This window comes from Balearica regulorum, chromosome 3 (genome assembly GCF_011004875.1).
Source record: "Balearica regulorum gibbericeps isolate bBalReg1 chromosome 3, bBalReg1.pri, whole genome shotgun sequence".
Lineage (NCBI taxonomy): Eukaryota > Metazoa > Chordata > Aves > Gruiformes > Gruidae > Balearica > Balearica regulorum.
In genome coordinates this window covers 37842556-37863721 of record NC_046186.1, presented here as the reverse complement: position 1 = coordinate 37863721, position 21166 = coordinate 37842556, and positions in this window count along the sequence as shown.

Below are 21166 nucleotides of genomic sequence, written 5' to 3'. Positions count from 1 at the left end.
TATTATTATCTTCCTTTTTTTTTGTTTGTCCTATTAAACTGTTTTTATCTCAACCCACGAGTTTTCTCACTTTCACTCTTCTGATTCTCTTCCCCATCTCACTACAGGAGAGCGAGCGAGCGGCTGCATGGGGCTTAGTTGCCAGCCAGGGCTAAACTGCGACACCATGTAATCAATTTTATAAGGTAGATGCTAATTATTATAGCCTGTATCTTGTTCATAATATGCATAATGCATACAGGGGAAGGGTTCCAGTATCTATGGGGAAATGAAACAGCCTTGGTGTCTCAAATACTGTTATTCTGAACTGGCACCTTTGAGAGAAGGCAGTGTCAATTCTAGGATAGTCTCTGCACCTACATCCGGTTCTTCGTGATGTCTCTCCATCTTCTCCTGGGATTTCTTGAGCTTTCAGAGGCAGGACAGAAAATGGTTCATTTGCAAACCTACTCAGAAATTTCTCTGTTGGAGGTGAATTAACTCCTTTTCAGTGCCACCTCTGAAAAGTCAAGAGAAGGTCCAACCAAGTTCCTTGCAATGCTGGAATAAAGTGGTAGACAACATAAAGACCTGAACAAGTAGCAGTCAATAAGAAAATAAATGAAAAAGTGTGTGGATTTTTCTGGGAAGAACAACATGTCGTGGTAGTTACGTTACTAAAATGGCTTTTTTTTTGTTTGGTGGGGTTTTTTTGTGTTTGTAACTGGAGAGGTTAATGAAATAGATTATTAATTTGGGGGCTTTTGCACAGACCAAGATGGCACATTTTAGTGCCCCACCTCTCTGCTGCAGCATGCAGGGAGCAGAATTCTGCTGAGGAAACAGAGACTAATTATCATGCCAGTGATTTCTATTTAATATATTTAACTGAGTTTTACTAGGGAAAAAAGAAGGCTACTAAGGAACACACCCCAGTATGAGTAACTTCTCAAAAGTAGGTCAGCCAAGTTTACATTTCATGCTTTGACCGGTGCAGAAAACAGTGCAATGCTCTCTTAGTAGAGATGCAAACTCATCGTTCTGGGACCTAAAGCCACTTCAGGCTTCTTTTTGGGCACTTATATAGAACTGTGACTACTTTTTTTGAAGTGCATTTTATTTATTTATATGTAAATAATTTTTTCGTGACACTTTTAACAGAAGAAATTCCAGTGTGGACCTTTTAAATAAAACAGAGCAACAAAATAATACATATTGCATATGGGATAAATAACTTATTCAGAACTATTCAGGCTTTAGGTCACACAAGGAGGGGGATTCCAACATCTTGCAGGATGATTTTTCAGTCTCTGATTCCCACTTTGATTGTATTCAGCTTTTATTTTGTTTCAGGTTTTGCTTCCAAACTAATTTTGTTAGCATCCCAATGACTCTATTTGAATGTCTTTGTCATCAAGGAATCCAAGTAAAACTGGTTTCCATTTATTCTTTCTTGAAAAATTCTGTCAGTGGTGCCTTGTCTTTAGCTTGCCAGCGCATCAATCATGACCTCATTTTACATTGTATTGAGCCTAGTTGTTTACAATAACCCATCAGCAGCAATCAAGGCTGTGAATGAATTTTTGTATCTTTGTATTGATATGGGACTGGAAAGACAAAATGAAGAAGACTGCAGCGCGAGAACTGCTCATTCAGTCAAAATAGCCTATATGGACCAGCTGCCAACATCCTGTCACTTTGACTAAATTCATGCCAATGAAACTGCTGTTTTCTTACAACTCAGAGCAAAATGCCGAATTCAAAGACCATTGAATTTTGGGCAAATAAAGGTCTGGATCCGATTTATGTGGCTAGAAGCCTTCTCTTTCTGAGAGCAGGCTTCTAGTAAAAGGAAAATGTGGTATTTGTAAACAGAACATTCAAATTCTTGGAGTCATTTAAAGAAATTATAAAAGTTATGGACAAAGGAGACTTGGCTAATATATTATAGCTGGTTTTCCTAATGCAGTTGACAAGCTATGATGTGCCTGAAAATCAAATAATCGAAGTTTCTGCAATATAAAGGATAATGCCCTTACAAGGATAAAAACTTGTTAAAAGCTAGAAAACTATGAAAAGTCAGAGCATTAGTGGGACCTCACAAGAATCTGTGCTGGGATCTGCAGTACTTGACATCTTAGTAATTGGTTTGAATAGTAGTGAACTGTCAAATTGTGCTGATGACACCAAATGATTTACAATAGTAAAGGCTGAGTGAAGAGAGTCACAGAAGCACCAGCTGATACCAAAAAATAAAATAACAGCTGAAGTTTGATCCAGTTAAAGTTAAAACAAGTTGGAGGGAGAAACAATCTAAATCCTGAGTGCTCTGTGCTGGCCTCTGGGCCAATCTGTATTGGTGTCTGGGAATAGGATCTTGGGCCAGAAATAGTCTACAAAAGCATTACTTCATTGCTTCTTCTGGAGGTCAGGGGGAAAAGCAAACAATGCTAGAAGAACTAGGAACTGGAGTACAAAATATTACATAAATCAGTGTTTATTCTACTTATGAAATACTTTTTTTTTTTTTTTTTTGCATTTCAGGTTATCTAGCTTGAAATGATCTGTTATGGCTAGAAAAGAAAGAGGGGAAACAGGGGTGGCCCAGGACTAGACATCTTCAGCCTGGAGAGAGATGACAGAAGGCCATACAGGTATAAGCGCTATGGGGAAAATGAACCATGAACAGCTGTTCAGGGTCTTACTAGAGCTAAGAAGCATTGAGTGAACTTGACAGGGGAGGTAATACTTCACTGAGTGTGCAATAACTCTGCAGAACTCCTTACCATGGGACACTGTAGATATCATTTTTATGTCACGAATTTGATCAAGGAAATTCACAAAAGAAAATCCATTTTGGGAGTTAAATTCAAGGATACTGAGGAAGCTTTTGTACCAGAAAACACTTGAGGCTGGAAGACAATTCTGGTGGAGTGTGATGTGCCTTCTGCCACCTCGGTGTCTTTCTCAGACATCTGCAGATTATGGGGCCCTTGACCTGACCTGGTGTGTGCATAAGTAAAGATGAAGAACAACAGTTATTTCTTTGTTTAAAGATTTGCATTTTTGTAGCTTTCTTTGCATTTTGTGATATAGCAGGACAACAAAATCTTTGCCAATATCATAGAATCATATGCCATAGTCTTACAACCAAAAGCATATGTATATCTTTCCTGTCTGTCAACCAGGATGTACTTCAGATCTAGGTGGCTCAGAGAGGAATGGTGAAGCAGCTGAGCTGGGGTGGTGGGGGGGTGGGGTGGGGTTGGGGAAGAGAAGGCTGTTTAAATGGTCTTTTTATCTTTATAATCTTTTTCTTAAAAATAGATAGATAAATATTGGAGTAAGGTAATTTTTTCCCCATGTATTTTACATGTTTCCCAGAATACTTTTTTAAAATACTCTGACCATTCATGTCTTTCAGGTCCACTTTGTTTGGCTTTTAAAGATTTGGGGAAATGGGGAGAGAAGAGTTATAAGTTAATGTTATAAATCTGATGTGCCAGTTCCTAAGTTTCTTTTCTGTTTCTGAAATGCTGTTGATAGCAAAGGGTACTCAAGGAGATCATGGAACAGAAGGAAATGCTTTGTCAAGCAATATAAAACTTCTTTATAAAGAAGAACCTCTTCATTCTTCCGGAGATAGCTCACATGAATAATCTGCATTAGAACTGTGACCTATTGACTGAAGCAATAGCTGGCTTGTTTGAAAGTGCAAACATCCCATGTAATGCTTATCAAAACAGTTGGGTTTAGGCTAATTTTACTTCCCTCCCCCCCTCCTTGTGCACTGTCATATGAAAGGGGAATCACAGATGACTGTGAATGAAGTGGTAGCTTGGAACTCTATGTGAAGTGGAAAAACTGGGAATACATGTAATTTGGGTATATAATGCTGATTATTCACACACAAATGAGCAGTAAATGAATAGCCTACCCTAATAATAACTCATAGAAATGAATAGCTCTTCAGATGGCATGTATTTTTCTTTTTATTCTGCTGAGGAAAACCAGGAAGACTTTATGTCTGTTACAAATATTTAAATAAAACAAGGGTGAAAATGTTCTATTTTTTTCTAGAATTTTTGGGCACTTTTTTGCAGTCAGATATGTCTAAAAGTGAAATTTTTAGTGTTTTAATTAGTGCAAAATTAGTTTTGTAGGAAATTAATTTTATGGCTGCTTGTCGATACAGAATGCGTAAAAATGAAAGCTACTAAAACGATGGCAACAGCAGCTTCAAATCATGATCTGTCAAATTAGTGGCCCTTCAAGATCCACAGCCTGATTTAATTTTCTGGAATGTTCTTACTATGAGATAAAAGATAAAAGGCAGAGGGCCAGGGTCTGTGGTCAACATCAGCAAGTGGTGAGGACAGTGTAATAACCACTCTATATGATCCCACAGTAAATACATAGAGAATCAAGTTCAGACTTGGAGTGAGTTGATGTTAACTCCCACCAAAGTGTAGTCCAGCCAATAAGTCATTAAGGTTCTTCTCTGGGGCCTGTGCAGTATCAGTGTGGGTTTTTGGTGGCAAGTTTGCAGCCATCAAATTAATGTTCTGTATTATATTCCTTTCAGCATGGCCAGCAGAGGAGGTTAAAAGTCATCTTTCCTGTTAGAAGTGTCTTAAAAATGATCGTAGCATGCGATGGGGAAACAAGATTGTGAGAGTCCCAGAGATGACTAAGTGACATGTGCAATGTTGAGCAAGGACTCTCTGCTTGCTTCATCTTCTTTGGGCTGGGAAGCAGCAATTGTGTCCTCCAGATGCTTACAAAAAAATGGTCAGGCCTATGGTGAACATTGACCTGCAAAACCATCTCAATTTAACGTATATCTCCTATTGTAAAGTATTGTAGTTCTTTTGCTGATCTTGTACAACCATAAAACAGGATGATTAAATTGTTTAAGTCTTTTCTAATGAATTACTAATAAGCTATCACGTTTCTATGTGACACAAGGGGAAAAATGTAATCTTCAGAAAACACCTTTAACATGAAGTGCACTAAACTAATATGCATGGGATATGTTAATAAGATGCCTTATATGAATACAAGGGATATATGGCTTAGAGTTTGTCTGGAATAAGAATCCAGAAATGTGTTTTCCATGTTAAAACTAGATGGTGACAACTAAAAGGTATATATTGCCTGCTTGTCAGATCATGAGTCCAAAAGTATGTCTCCACTCTACATGAGCCTAAGTCTCCTTTGCTTTGTGCAGTCCCTTGCTCTTCTACCTGGTAGTTGCTTTCTGCCGATGGCCTGCTGAAACATCTGGCTCTGGATTTCCAGGCCTTATTCATTAGATACATTCTGATAATTTCCAGTCATCAGAGCAAATCATGAACGTGCACCTCAGTGACAGAGATTTGTTAAAACAGATTTTCAGTTGAGTATGAGATCTGTATCCAGATGGTCAGATGATGAGTGTCTTGGGAGCACTTATCTACAGCTTAAAATTTCACCACATTAGTCTTACCCATGTGCTACCTCATGCACACTACAAATGCACAGCTCATTAATGCTGATGCGTTTTGCTCTAGAGCTCAATAATTTCAAATCCATTTTGGTTCTGAACAACCAAGACAAACTTTGTATTTTGCATCTAATTCATGATCTTGGTAGAAGTTTGAGGTTTTTTCTGTCAAGTGTTCGTTAGCCAGTTGCTGTCGATTCAAATTATTTAACAAATGAAGAAAATAGATCCCCAAACTCTGGCAAAGTCCTTATTATAATCCAAAGAATGATAAAAATGGCAAAATCTTTTCCAAAGACTTCTGATTCTGGGTAAGGAACATCTTTGTTACTGTCAATGATTTAAATAACTTTTTTTTTTTTTTTTAATCAATGTGCTTTTAAACTGTTCCTCTTTGTAAGAAAGCACTTTCTTTTATATTGCTTTCCTTAAAGTGTATTATGGAGATGACATCCTTGATGAGTGTTTTGGGGCTATTGCCAGCCAAAGACTGGAATCAAGGAAACGGCCTGAATGGAAACCAACTACAAAAAGGAGTTTGGGTTTTTTGGATGTGTGTTCTTTTTTTTTTTGTAAAGCAAGGAAAAAGATTGTCCTTAGGCATTTAGCCAGTGTCAAGTAATCTACAATGATGGTTATCCAGCAGTTCTAAGGCTTATCCTCATAAGGACTGGCAGCTTCAACGTCAGTGTGTGGAGAAACATTCCAGTTGTCAAAATAACCTTTCTTGTGGCTAATGTACGCCAGCGCCAACCTTACTTATTCTTTGGACATATATCTACAATAAGAGAACAAATAACTTATGAGGTTGTTTGTCATCTTCCAATTGCATTTTAGACTGATCTAATTAACTTTTTTCTGAATCAACTTTATGAGGATTGCATATTTAATCAGACAGATGAATAGTAAAAAAGTAATTAAGGAAAGAAATTGTGAGCTGAATTTGGGGAATCATCCAGTGTTATAACATCAATGTTAAAGAACTAAAAAGAAAATGGCATGACTTAGTAAGTTTTCCTCTATCCAAAAAGAACAAATGAGAACAAACTGCCTTAAAGCACCAGCACAATTTTAAATATACAGTGGTTAGTTTGCTCTGGATAACTTGTCATTGTAGGATGCAGTGATATAATTGATTTTTATCCTCTCCCCACCTCATTAGAGATTTATTAGAAAAGCATTGGGATTTTGGGGAAAAAGATCTTCCAGATATAGGCTATTCATTTAAAACATTTTTTCCTCAAAACTTTATAAACAGAACAATGAAGCAGAAACTTTCATATTAGCGTTACATGATCAATTATCTTAGTGTTTTTCATAAACTTCTAATGCATTGGTGCCCTTTGAAAGTGAAAAGGACTCCAGTCAACATGGAATGTGATTGCATTTGAGAACTGTTTTTTATGTGATCTCTTTATGAAAGTCAGGACAAGTCTTTCCAGTTTTTGGGAAACTTTGTACTCTAAGTGGTGAGCAGTACCAACATACTAAAAAGTAAGTCAATTTCACAAAAGAAAATGCATTGTCAGAAATCATAGTAAGGAAAGTTCTCACTCATTTTAAACGAGGTAAACCCACAACCCCTAACCAGTCAAAGAGCAGTGGAAGTACCGAAGCCTGGTTTGCTATGGGTTTGTGTCCTGCTTTCCAGACTGGTGAGCTTACGTAGCCTCCTGTTTGGTTTGCAAAGGGCAGTGCGTCTTGTTGCTCCCATGGAGTTAAGTGCCTGCTGGTGGCAACCTACAGGCACAGGGTAGCATCTTCCGTATTTCACAAAACAATTATTGCCTTATCCTTAGTCCAGGCAGTAATTTAGATCTCTTTCCTCTAGCCAGGCTGAACCTTATATTTTTTCCCCCCATTTTTTTTTTTTTAATGTTTGATGGATTTGGAAGTTAATGTTAGCACTGATGAACACACAGTGTAACTGCCAAAGGTGTTTCTGTAAGAAACCAGACCTTCCCCTTCCTGCCCCCCCCCCCCCCAAATTTATGATCTACCAGTCTGTGAAGCTTTGTAAATGAAATGCTATCACATCTATAACACAGACCAATGTTTCTCTGTTTTAATGTAACTTTATAAACTTTAAAATTAGAAGATGATATTTTGCATTTTGAGAACTGCATTTTAATATTCAGGTAACCTCTTTAACATTGTTTATTACTTTTTTTAAAAAGTGTGAAATATTCTAATAACTTTTCCACCCTGTTCTTTTGTGTGATAAATTTACTAGCTTACTTAATTCTTAAAATTGATATATTGGTGAAAGTGGAATGTTAAAAGACCTGAAAGAATGAAAGGATTTATAAAATGTCAGTTTTATAACTCAGTCTTTTAGAGGAAAATAAGCCTAGTTCTTTACTGATTCCTTGGAGTTGTAAAAGTTCACCATGAACAAATATAATATGTGCCAGGTACCTTTCTATCAAACAAAGGATAAAGGGACTTGCCATTACTGATCGTTATTTTTTAAGAAGTAAAAAAACCTTTCATATTTTTTTTTTATAGTATAAAGAAGCAAAAATGATCACAAGCCCAATTTTAAGGGAGGCAAAAGAAAGACTTTATGAGACTCCCTAACATGGTTCAAAGGGATACTGACTTTTTAGGACAATGGAAGTTTCCAGGGTTGTCTCTGAAGTTCCCTTTGTCAGTACACTTGAACGTGATGAAAAATGTCTTTTATGCTTACCTTCTCATCTGAAAAGAAGGTACATGACGACGGAGGGAAGTGTGGGCATTAGCAGTGTGCACAGCTGTCAGTTGAGTGGGGAGGCAAGAGTATCTGCTCAACACAACAAATATTAAAAGTGCTTTTCACATTATGCTATCACCAAGGCAATGCATTATAGCAGCATATGTGTTACGCTGCACTAATGCACTTGCAAATTGAGCTAGATTTGAACTCAAAAGTAAAAAACCTTGAGTAGAGCGTTTTCAACTTGATATAAAAAAGGAATTTTTTACGGTAAGAACAATGTAGTAGAGTCCTCATTGCTGGAGATTTTCAAGATGCAATTGGGCATCTTGAATTGTCATTAAGAATTATCATTAAAATATACATTCAACACAAAAACTTCACAAACACTAATCACATCGACAAGGAAAAAGATAATCTCATCTAGGCTCCCTTTCCCACAAAAGATTGGACCAGATGATCTTTCAAGTTTCCTTCCAGCCTGGGCTGTTCTACAGTTCTTGGATTCTCCAGCACGTTTTTTCCCTGCTAAATGCAGAGGTAAGAGCAGGTGTTATTTGGTGGTACTGGTGACTGCATTCTCCTTTTGTGTCAAAAGTGGGGGAAGTATTTTTTGGAAAATAAATGGTTAGGAGTGTTATTTACTGTAGTTGGTAGGATGTATTTCTTTTGTATCTTTATCAAAGCCTGATTAGAGCCCACAGACTTAGTCATATGAGGATGCAGAAAGAGTAAAGCAGAGAAAATGCAGAAAAGCAGTCTAAGTAAAATAATGTAGTTGTTCTCAAATAACAATATGTAAATCAACCTATCATGTAAATAACTTAAGAGCTTAGGAGAAAAATAAAGTTATCCTGACTTATGCAACTGCCAGTTGAGGAAAAGTAATTAATCACATGTGTGGTTTTAGCCTGTGACAAATGGAGGTAAAAGTCTTAACTTCAGTTTAAGCAAATGTATTTTATTTAACATTTGTGATAGGTTGTGTGTGTACTTTGTTCATTACCATTTGTCAACTGAAGCATGGTAATTTGTTAAGAGATGGTAATAAATATGTTCGTATGGTTAAAAGCAATCACCTTTGCTTAATATATTGCTTTTAATCACTTTGGTATCTGACTCTGAATGTTCCTAGAGTGCTATGGCTGTGTAATATTTTGCTGTGTAGATTAGCAAAACTCTCACAGTAAAGTGATTGTCTAAAGAGGTTATAAACCATCCATTCTTGGTGGTCTTTTAAAAACAGGATAGATAAACATCTGTCAGGGATGACGTGAGACAAGCTGGTCCTGCCTGTGGACAGGGAATGGACTAGGTGACCTCTTGAGATCTCTTCCAGTCCAAGGAGTCTATGATTTTAGTTCAACTAACTCAATGAAATGCCACACAGGGATTTGTGCTAATTTAATTAAGTTGGCTTTTAAACAAGTTAACAGATGTTTACACTTATAGATGCAACCATTTAAGGCCTAGAGTGTGCAATCTATTCCAGTACTTCACTGTCCTTTTAATTAGAAAACTTTTCCCTAAATCTAACTGCTACACTTATAAATCCATGCTACTTTTATGTATCATTTATGCTACTTTTAGCCTGTCCACCATAAGCACCTTCAGTTTTTTACTTACTTAGTCACGTGCTGTCTTTCCCCCCTTGTTTATGCTCTTTGGTCTTTTCTCCATAGGTTTAGTGGTCTGCATTTTGGAGTTGGAGTTTTTTTACCCCTCTGAATATTTTTCTTTTTTTTTCCTTCCAGAAATTTTCCAGTTAAACTTTTTTTTTTTTTTTTTGAACTGCGGCTTCCCAAACTACATCACTTGTTAGGCTGAGTCTTTATCGGTACTTACAAAACAGAATGATATTCCCACGGGTAGCACTCTTGGTTATACATACCAGTAATTTTAAACTTTGTCTCAGATGCATCTGAATGATCTGGATGGAGGTTGCATGTAAATAATTAAAAGTTTGAAATCACATTCTTCAATTCATCCCAGCAAGTTCCTCATAGATAAAAAGCAATACACAAAGACATTTTAATTTTTAGGTGAGACCAAGGACTTTGCGAGGGCTTGACTCTTGAATATGTTGATATGCTCCTCAAGTTTTAAATTCTTTTAATTGAAAGGAAGCTTCTGCAAATTGTAAGGGGAATTTCTTTAATGTTTTCTGTTGTGGTCTAAATTACAGATTAAAGCATTGTTTTTCACCACTCAAGAATTATTTGGATTCAGAGGCATGATCACTGAATCTAGAGAGGGGAAAGATTATTTGAATTTCTCCCCCACCAGCCATATGCCCATTCATATGGCCTTTAAAATACGAATAATAATCATATAGCACAAGTAACACCAGGTGATTGCTCATCATGTGGAGGGAATTGTATAAACAGATAACACAATTTTCCGTAGTCAACTCATTTAAGACTTTGAGTGTTTGGACTTATTCATTCTCTTAACGGAGATGTGGAAGCAGACTTAGTGTTAGCTGATAGCATTTGCATGCAAACAATAACACTTCTTGTAGTTTCTAGTAGCCATCTACAGAGGCCATCATTTCTGCCCTCTTTTGTGAACTGTTTATATTGTTTTCTGGATATTTTCCTTTCTTGCTTCACTTTCAATCTCAGTTGATTTGCTGATACGTCTTTCTTATGAACCCGGTGTTAAGCTAATGTCTAGAAAACATTTTTCTCTCAAATTGACAAGAATTGTTGTCTGGAAGTTTTTGATTTTTGATGACTTTCCAATGCTTGGAGTTACTTGGGCCTCTGGTCCAGCTGGTGGGAAGCTTCCAGCCAGACCATCGTCTCTTTCTTGTAGGAGCAGAGTCTCAAAACTTCAGTCTGAGTGCTGCAGCTGCAATGGATGGATTCTCTTGATCTTTAGGCATTTTCTCCAGAATAATCGCCTGCTATTGCAGGAATCTTTCCTCTTTCTGGTGACATAATTGCTTTTCTTGAGGTTTCTTATTTTGTATGTGAAAGGCTTATTATAGGGTGGATGGTGTGTGTTTTTGGTGAAGTTGTGGGATGGTCTAAAATTCTGCTATATGGTTACATTCTGTGCTGGAGGACTAGATTTGATAGCCCAGATCAGATTAGTAGGAGTCATGATCTCATTATTGTTATTTGTGGTGCTGCAGCATCTTCCCTACTGGCACTGCAAAAGCAGCAAATGATTCCAGTAATGAACTAAAGAATTATAAAACATAGGACTAAAAAGGTCATGTAATTCTGTTTAAGCAGAAACAACTGTTCCTAAATTCCTCTCTGTTGTATGGTGCTAGGCGATAGAGTGTTTTCCAAACACTCAAAATTTAAACTGTAGTGTTCATCTAATTTTAGTTCTTTTTGAATCTGTTCCTGAAATACTTTGGCCTTTGTTTCTTTTCTATCTTCCTCTTTTGTGAGTGAATAAAGTGAAGTCTTCTGTGATAGGGCTTTTACTCATCAGATTTCCTCTTGTCAGCCTTTAAACCCTGACCTCACAGGTCAGTCTCTAAGACATATCTGAGCCCAAGCAGAACTCAATTGATTTAGTGGGCAGCTGGAAACAGGGACGTGCAAGGACTATATTTTGATGAAATTTTTGATCTGAAAGTACTTCTAAGTTTCTATTTATTTATATATTTGTCATGATCCTGCCCTGCCATTCATTCCTGTCTTAGGCTTGCCTGCTCTATTGTGCTGGAATTTTTATTTAATCTCTTTCATTCCAAACAGAATTCAGCTCATTAAATCAGCGAGAAAGATTTTCAGCAGAGGATTACAGGCTCAGGAGCCATCTGTGGGCGTGTATATACTGTGTATATGTGTGTGTGTTGCTGAGAAAGAGGGAAGAGGAAGTACCCAAAAAAACGGAAGCTCCCTTATGTCTTCTCACATAGAAAATAGTATGTTTTTGTGCTTTGGTTTCTTTCTCCAGTTGCCACTCCTCAGAGTCTCTGTCTGTCTTTCAGGGAATGGCAAATCCAGTCCTTAAACGTCAATATGCCTTTTAAAATTTCACTCCATTCTCAGGTATCAGTGAACCTTTTTGAGCTTCTATTCATGAAATCAATGATAATAAACAACTGGAACTGCTTTAGAAAAGCTTTAGATCATGATGACTAACCAGTTTTGTGGTTTCTACTTCTTTCCACAGAACCACTGAAAGAGATCTGGAAATGGATAGTTTAAAACATTCTTTATATCAGTAGTTTCTTTTAATATATATATTTTTTAATTTAAATTTAAAAGATTTCTTTTTAATGGAATTTGTCCCCTCCCACCACAGGCTTTTTTTATTTTAGCCTTAGTTTGATTAGTTGAAGTGAAGTAGGACATGAGAATAGATGAAAATTTTCAGTTAGCTTAAATTCATTAGGCTTGCTATAGAAGATTTGTACTGGAACCAAGGCCAGTACCTTGTTATGCCTAAGTCTTGGTAGACAGACATGTGCTCAACCTGTGATGTAGACTCTGCAATGTCCCCAGGCAATCCTGTTCCCAGTAACTGGGGAGACACACATAACTCATGGCTAGAGCTCATTGCTCTAATGGGCTTCAAAGAATGCCATTGGGTAAGTAATCTCCCAGTACATGCTGTTGCAAATCCGAAGCAAAGATCTAAGGTTATGTACCAAATGTCTATTGCAGCGACAGGAAAAATGCTGTGAGGATATATATGCACACAACAAATATGTAGCATTTCTTTTAACTAGCTTAAGAAAAGAAACTTCTGAGCAGATGTATTTTTAAGTTGGTTGGCTCTTTAATTGTTACTGTTAAATTATGGGATTGTCTAAAAAGAATGCTTGGCTGAGAATAGCCCCTTTTTACAGTAGAGATACATAGGGCATAGAATCATAGAATGGCCTGGGTTGGAAGGGACCTTAAAGATCATCTAGTTCCAACCCCTCTGCCATAGACATACAGGTATCCCATATGGGACAATCCTTTTGTCCCTTTGCCACAAATATAGCACAGGAAGGAAACGTGGAAGCAGCCAGTCTAGTGACAGCAATTAAACTTATCATTTTCTTGGTTTGTTTTACATACAGTCGTGTCTAGTTGAGGAGAAAATGGAAATCCAAAAAGGGTGCATTAATAGGCTCACAAGAGGAAAAATACAGTGACGATGTAACTAGACTGGTAGACCTAATGGACGAGGCGGGACAGGGGTAGGAAGAGGTGTTGCAAGGTGACAGAAAAAAAATGAGTGACTGCAAAAGCATTGTAGGATCACAGGAACTCTGAAGGGAAACATGTGCAAGAAGGTCATGACAATGAGCAGCCCAAAGTGCTCAGTCTGCGCTGCGAGAGGCCCTCTCAGTGCTTCCCCTGTCCCTAAAGTGTGCTGGTGCTTTGAGGAACCCTGACTGGGCTGCCCACCTCCACCCTCACCCTGCTTCTGCATCTTCATCTCTTTGTGGTAGCCCTTCCCCAGCTCCTCTCTCAGAGCTGCCCCTTGTAATTGTATTTCTACCTTTCCCTGAGAGCCATGGGCCTGTGAGATGGCCAGCACAGAGCAATGTGTCACCATCACCTTTTGGTCCAGGCCTGGGGAGGGGGCAAAGGGACCTCTGGTGACCTATTGCCTCTGAGGCTGCCAGATCAAACTCATAGTCAATGGCTGCATATAGAGGAAAACACAGTGTGTGTCTTCTGGATTTGACTTTGAAACTACAAGTGTTATCTTACGTGATGAGTGAATGCTAAGTTGTTCATTCTGTGATCAAGAAAGTGGCTGCTGTCAAACTTGAAACATCTTTAAGCAAAATTAGCCTGAATCTCGATTTCTTTATTAAATGTTTCTGCCAGATCCAACAAATGACTTAATTTCCTTCCAGTTTCTTTTGTTATTCTTCTGTTGTTGACAGACTCAGCCTTTTTTTACTCAGCTCCAGTAAATGAGCATAGTGATTGTTGTCCTTCTCTGAAGCAGTCATTCACGCCATTGGAGCTGATGTGAAGTCTTTTGTTTGGATGTCAATCCAACTGGGTCACGCCAGCCTTACCTACTCTGACAGGCAGGCATTAGGGCTTATAATTTAATCAAATGATTTCTCAGTTATGCTCTTTAATTTCTAGATGATCCATCACAGAAAGACACGCAAGCTGGCCTGAAATAAAATATGACTAATGGTACCATATTCTGCTCTAAGCTGCTGGGTCAAGACAGGCTATTGAAAGGCTGGAATTAATTATTTGCATTGAAGATGATCTTGGTGAAACAAACATTTAGTTAGATATCATCAGGCTATGTTGTAGACCAACCATCACTGGAAGTGGTTAGAGGGAAAAGATATGAGACCATTCCTAACCTTTTGAGACATTGACGGAAATACATGGCTGAGGTAAACTCTTCTTAAAGAGCCTGTCCCCATTTTATGTTGACAAATTGAGAAACCCCCAAACAAACAAACATCAAAATCCAACGGTTGGGATTGTTCTCTTCATCCTTCAAGTTAGAACTCAAGTTTATTAGGAATACAAAAAACTGGAAACTTTACCATGCAATCTTGACTTTGGTTTCATCCCACCCAAACTGGGACAACAGAATTATAAATCTAGTCACATAAGGTTTTTCTGCAGTCGACAGAAGATCTTTCAGAATGACTGAAAAGGCGGATAGTGTCCACTGACTAAAAGCAGAGTACTTAGTGCTTTAGGCAAGTATCTGAAATTAGATAAAATGAATCCAGACCTCAAGATGTCAAAAGATGTTTCAGAGGAAATCTTTGAACAACTGTTTTCTACCAGAAAAAGGAACCAGTTAAAAATAATAACAATAATCATAAAAAAGTGATATATAAAGCCTTTAACCTATGGCAATCCAATCAAGACTGCAATTTGGCCATTAGTTATCTTCAATTTGAAGATGGACTTGGAAACAGAGCCAAACCCACAGTCTCTGACACATGCATCTGGCTTCCAGATGGTACTTCCTCACTGCCATGCAGAGGAGAAAAACCAGCCTGCTCCTATGCAACTCCTGTAAAAGTTGTAGGATTTCTAGTTTGTAGCTGGCAAGCAGATGATGATTTTATTGAAACAAAATAGCATGCCTTCTTTGTTTTCGATTTCCATATGCCACTTAAGATGGTTCTTAGCTGAAAATGAGAAACATTTTACCACTGAGGAAACCTTGCCCTGAATTCAATGGGTAGTACATCCCTATCTGAAACATCAATACTGGGCGTTTGATTTGTGATTAGCCATCTGACTACCCTCTGCTTTTTTCTGGGTTGACAGATTTTACATGTTTGACTCTTCCTGTGTGATCATCTCTTTTTTTTTTTTTTTTTTTTTTCTTTTTTTTTTTCTTTTTCCCCCTGGGATTCAGAACATGTTAATAAATTTCTTATCCACTGTCAGGCTATTGAAAACATTAGTCTTGAATTATTGAATAGAAAATTAGCAACTGCTTGCTCTACAATTTTTAACTAGAAGGTTTCCTGGTATAAAAATGTTTGAATCCTTTCAGTGGGAAGTCCTTTTTTCTTTAGTGATAAAAATGTATACTCACACTATGATTTCTTCAATAATTATTTCTAAAAGTAGTATTTGATGAATACTGTGGTGTTGGAATGAATTGAGGTACGGGAATTTGATTCCAAGTTTAATTTTAAGGTAAATTATGATGCTGTATGTAGTACGAGATAATAACAATGTATCCAAAGTTACAGTATTCACTGAAATTTTCACTACGCATGTCTGTACATATAAGCTTATGCATGAATGTATGTATAATATGCATTTAAAAATATTAAACTGCTAGTATATTTTATATTAAACTTATGTGTGTGTATGTACGTATGTGTATATATGTGTTTGGAGATTTCTTTCCACTTGGGCAGTGTCAAGTATTAAAATTTCCTTAGTAAAACTCACTCAGCCACATTGCATTGATGGCTATTTTCTCTTCCTGTTTTCTTTTTCTTACTGCGCCTGGCAAATATGTTTCAAAGAGGAAGAACATAGATCTGCCTTCTCATTCTTCATGTTTGCAAACAAAATGATCCTGTGAACACAAGAGATGCTCACTGCATTTTGGACCAACAGTGATGTAGATGAGCATTATTCATACAGAAATTGCAAGGTTTACAGCAAAGGCAGACAGTGTTGTAAACTACGGCAAATCATTTCACCCTATTTCATCCTGGTTTGAGAAGTCCTAACTTTGTGGCATGTTTGTGCATAGTTCTCTGTATGAGACAGCCCAAGGAGTTACTGCTTCTTCGTTTGTCTGCCTCCCTGCCTCAGCTCTACCCTGTATGGTTCTCTTCTGTGCATGGATGTAGATGAGATAATAGCTAGTTCTGCTTTTTGTTTCCCTTTCTCTCTCTTGTCTAAGTTTACAGTAAAGCACCTGAATTGCAATTGTAATGAATATGCTGAATGGTCCGAATGATGTAAAAGAGTGACTCACTTCCTCTGGTGCGATTTGTTTTCTTGGAGAGGTTTTTTGGATGAAGTTGAGCAAGACCCTAAAGGAGTTTTTATTTCTATTGCAGTTGAGAAAGATAGAAGCAGCTTTCTCTATGCATGTGGAGGACGCCCACAGAAATCAGTAAGGCCTTAGGTTCACGGGGGATGACTGCTGTTTACCCACTGATGCAGTAAAAAAGTGATTGCAGGCTGAAGGGAGGCAGTGGGGTGTGGGAAAGAATTCTTCATCTATAAAAATTCTACAAATACCAGTGAATTTAATGGTCTAATGCAAGGCTCCTCACCATTTCACAGCACAGACTGTATCCTCTTACAGGGCTCATCTTGCAGACATGCTTCACTTTCATCTGTGAGGACAACAACTTTCCCTTCCTCCAAACAATTACACTAATATATGTTTCTGTGGTGGCCTGTGTACATTGAGATAAATATTAGGAAACCTGATCTCTCTTTTTATGCAATTTAGCAGTTGGAAATGAGGAGATCTAGCATCACATAACTACACAGTTCTTTGTGGACCACAGGCAAGTGCTCCACAGACCACAGGGCTGGAACTTCTCGACTAATGCATTTCCCAAATGCTGCGCAGCCAACGCTAACTGCTTCTACCACCACAGGGTCTGAATGTTTTCTCCTCGCTACTTGAACTCATCGCAGTTAGTTATTACAGGCGGCTCAAGTAGACATGTGTATAGCTAAGGCTGCCTGGTGATTTCTATTATAAAACATTGTTTTCAATAGCTTATAACTTCTCCAAACTTTAATTTGTTTGTAGTTTTCCACACTAAATGTTTGACTTCTTCCTTTGGGGGGTGACAGGAAGGTGGAAGAGATGAAGTGATGATAGTGGGTAATAAAAACAAATAGACTTAAAAAAAAAAAAGCTGATACTTCTGTAAGATTTTATCCATTTTTCTCTTATAAAAATATGCGTATTTTATACCTGCCCCATAAAGGAGCAGGGATAGTAGAGGGTGTTTGTGGCATGGAAGGTGGTTCCTGTGGTTGTTCCTTTATAAATGTCCCCATGGTTGCGCCTTTGAAAACCTGTTTGCAGATGGTCAGACTTGTGACAGCCAGCAGTTAATTTCTCCAATGATGATAACGTGTGCGCTGTGTGTGCTCCTACCCTTTGCCAACACTCCTGTCCCATCAGCAGAGCCAGGCTGAACACCAGCCTTCTGGAGGTGGGGTGGGATGCAGTGGTCCACACTGTGGCCAGGAGCTACAGCGTCATTGGGTGTGGGACCTGAAAATTTTATTCAAGGACATGCAAATAGAAAAGAGGAGGAGGCCAGGCTGCTGGGGGAAAAGGTGCCTTGTGGGAATGGCAAGATGGTGTTGGTGTTGTGAGGGAGCAAGGAGGCAGCGGGGCAGGAGGAGACCAGGAAACTAGGAAACACCACAGCTGAACGCTTAGCACTGAATGCTGCCGTTATACAACTTCTGGAGGAGTTACGTGTGCGTAACGCACACAGTTATGAAGTCCTGAACTGCAGGAGCACTGATCATTTTTTCCAAGGGTGTCCAGTGCTCAGAGGGTGAATCAGGGCTGTGTCATAAAGGCAGCTGCTCCCCGCAGAATCCCTTCCTCCTTTGTGGCAGATAAAGTTGAGGGACAGGGGATTACTGAAGGAGAGAAGATGGCTTTTGTGACTTGGTTGTGAGTTGTAATCCACACTTCTATTTTGCTAATTATTCATTTGATACATGGGGATTTTGTTGTTTGACTAATAACTGTTTATTATAAAATACATATTATGTGAATGAACTCCATGGAAATAAGCCCTTATGAAACTTATTCTGTCTTTAGAACAGATTTTTGATAACACCATGTAAATAAGCCGTGAGACTACATATTTAAACATTTAAGTATTTTGATCTATTTTTATTAAGTGTTTTTTTTCATTGAGAACAGTCCATCCTGTGCATTAAATAGACAGAGACTCTCTGGGGGGAAATAAGAGACTCTCTGGGGGGAAATACTTGAATGAAACTTTGTCTTGGCATGTAGCAGAGAGAAGAAAAATGTAAGGTTTCCTGTGCAAAATTATTTGGACACTTTTTAAATTTTGAAAGCTTAACTGTGCTACCCTAGTACTGTATTCAATTAAAATTATTTGTATTTGTTATTTAAGCTAATCTGGAAATTGTTTCTCTTAGTCTTTTCACATATGTGTGTGCTCAAACATATATGTGTTTATGTTAAGTGTATTTATTAGGTATGCATTGAAATATGTGAAGAGATATATGTTGGGCCAGAACTCTCTCATTCCTTATCTTCCTCATGAGACTTTCAAAATGATGGTTTCCTGTTTACTTGCTAATTCGTCATTATAAAATCCAAATGCTATTAGTGTTCCTGGTTCATATCTGGAGTTTTAAGCATATCCTTTATTTTCATAAAATGAGAAGACGACATTATTTATATTGCTTTGATGTAATTTTAAAAAGGAGAATGCACAATGTTTTTATAAAAACAATTCTCCCATCATCTGAATGGTAATTACAGGGGACATTCACTGAAGATTTTGAAAACACAGTCTTTAAGCTGTTCTTGTATTCTTGCTATTTTCAAATCCTATATTTTAAAGTAAATTCATGTGTCACTTTGGTGTTACCACTGATTCTGCAAGGTGACAGGACATGCAGTGAGCTACACTGAACAATAAAAATAGAGTGGTAAAGCTTAAAAATTATGTTATTTCTCCACCACCCAGCACCCTTTCCCAGCTGATTCTGAGACTAGCTGTCAGATCTGCCAAGTCAGTTTTCTCTGAAGTTCACTGAAGATTTGGGACAATAATGATGATGAAATTAGATGTGGGCATTTCACTTCTGTTCTCTCTGGATCTTCAGAAAAGTGCACGTTGGATGGCTTGACCTTGTTGTAATTGACACAGATATTGTGCTGGAAATTCCAGTTTTCTGCCATTGGAACAAGCACAACTCCTATCCTGGAGGAGCCTCTGGCCATTCCCAGACATTGTTTATGGCAAGAGTTCAGGAGGATGCGAGCCAAGTCTCTTAGCTATTAGTACCATTTATCTCCCCGTCCCCTACCCGATCTCGACTTTTTCCACTGTTATGAGAAAAAAAATGATTTTATAGCTGTCTCGACAGCACAGTCTCTCTACTGATGTCCTCTGCAAGCATAGTCTTCCCAATACAATGTGCTAAGTCAGTCCCAAGAGGGCTTTCAAATATGTGGTGGGTGACCGGTTTTGCATATGTTTCCTCTCCACCTCTTTCATTTCCTCTCTGTATGTGTACTGCCCTCAGACTGCAATGGCTACTCAGATGAAGCATGTATATTGGCACAGGCATTGATCCCTGCTCCGCTTGCAACGTTTGGCTGGCTATCCCTCCTCTGAAGCTTCCTTAGCATTACAATGCTTGGGTTTGATCGGAGCTTTGACGCTTAACCAGTTATTTTTACTTATAAAGTCTCTGTCTGTCTTCTGCAAAAGCTTCCTGTGTAGATTATGGTTAGTCTTCAAAAAGCTTTTTTACCTTTGTGCAGCTGAAGATGGGCCATTTTAACTGCATTTTGCTGCGATATGTTTGAACCCATAATAATGGTTTAACTGGTCATTTAGTGGTAACATTTGTAGATGCTTGAGAGTGTAATTTCTTTTTTTTATTTTTTTTAATGCCACAAATCTATTATCCAGAGATGTTACTGGGTAGCTGGGTATTGCTGTATACTAGATGTTCTTCATGTATTTTTTATTTATTTTTTTATTTTTTTTACAAGGGGAAGTCAGATCTCTGCCATTTGAACACTTCTTTTGACACTAACCACACTGTGCTCCTCGAGAAAAAGAAGTGTTTCATGGATCCAGCTGGAAATCCTCTTTGCTTCTTTGGTCAATGCCAAGTCCTCAGCTGCACATCATGTTCTTGTGTGTGAACTGTAAGATGAGAAGGAACTTTGAGGAATTGAATCTCTCCTATTGTGGTACCTGGACACCAATTATTGCTTCAGGTGATGATGCAATCTATAATTTACAGATTGTGTATTCTCATCTTTGGCTGACACTGCTGCCTCTGTGGTGGTTGTCCAAATTGGATACAGGCATGAGGCATCTTGATTCCTTCGTGGGAGTTACAACACAATCATCTGTACTAATGGTTTTCCTGTGGGCCAGTTGCCCACAGATGGGATAATGGATCAATTCTTTGTACAGTTGGTAATGTTGTGATAAAATTCTTTAATTGTGGAAAACCATTCTATAAGAACAACTTCTTTTAAAATTTTAATACACTCTTCTTTATGGAATGTTTTAAATTTATGAATAGATCAAAGACAGAAAATAACGTTAAAAAATAATAAAAAAATCATTACCATTCCTATACTGAAACAGTTGAAATAGTGATCCCCCTCAATCAAAAAGAAAAAACCCTTTGTGCATTTCTATGAAATTGAAATTCAGAGATCATGATGGATAAACACCAAGAATCCTTTCATTCTGAGTACCAGAGGTTTTCATTGAGAAATGCAAATAGAAATAGTTTTTTGGTCACAGCACATGGCATAACGAGACAAGTTTTGAGACTCTTGTCTTGGATCCC